We start from the raw sequence: 851 nt of genomic DNA, 5'->3' as shown, positions 1-851 counted from the left end.
TTTTATACAATCCCATGGACAGAAGGACGCAAATATTTCGAACCTGGTAACTGGGTGAACAATTTTTCGTATGGTTACCATTTTTGGAACTCTCGTACTGAAACTTTCAATATATCAAACTCTTCAACTATAACTCAACTAGCAAAGAAGTACTGTCCGTTTATATACCAATTGAATAAAGAGCACTTTGGTTTTTCGGAACTCCCATAGACTTGTCCAATTATTAAGACATGAAGCTCAAAGAAAATAGCTATTACTTAGGAAACAAAAAGTTTGCTGATTTTTGAACCAAGACTCGAGTACAGGTAACCTACTTCTATAACATATAACTTCACAAATGCTTAATTAAATTACAATTATTTAATTGGATAAATATTTCTCATATTTAAATAGTAAGTAGTAGGATTTATGAGTAAGTACATGTACACTTTTTGTTATTTAATAAATTTGGTGTGTACTGATGAATATACTAATTTATCGTTTTTTTACTTTGAAACATACTTAAACGGTTGTTTTGTTGTGTTATCAAAGTCTTCGACAATTTAATTATTTTTCTTTTCACCTGAAAAACGTAAATTTTCCATGAAAAACGTAAATATTCAAAAATTCGATAGATTAGAAACTACCAATTATAAAAACAAGGATCCAATCCACATCCACTCACTTTCGAGATTTGGCAGGTTTTTTTTGCTGATCTGAGTGACTTTAGGAACCGTTTGGTACATATAACTAATTTTTTACTTAACCATGTCCAATTATTATTATATATTGTCTTATATATAAATAGGTTAACTAATTTTATCTACATACATATCGTAAATCCTCTATGACATGATCAAAAACCGCAAATT

General features: G+C 29.0%; 1 protein-coding gene across 1 annotated transcript in view; it reads left to right on the top strand.

Moving 5' to 3' along the window:
* The window catches only part of LOC113239215 (proton-coupled amino acid transporter-like protein CG1139), an 84060-nt gene that overhangs the window by 23023 nt on the left and 60186 nt on the right, over positions 1–851 (top strand). The window lies entirely within an intron of this gene.

Source organism: Hyposmocoma kahamanoa, unplaced genomic scaffold, assembly GCF_003589595.1.
Source record: "Hyposmocoma kahamanoa isolate Upper Pololo Valley unplaced genomic scaffold, ASM358959v1 99702, whole genome shotgun sequence".
NCBI classification, from domain to species: Eukaryota; Metazoa; Arthropoda; class Insecta; order Lepidoptera; family Cosmopterigidae; genus Hyposmocoma; species Hyposmocoma kahamanoa.
This window is presented reverse-complemented; position numbering and strand designations above follow the sequence as displayed.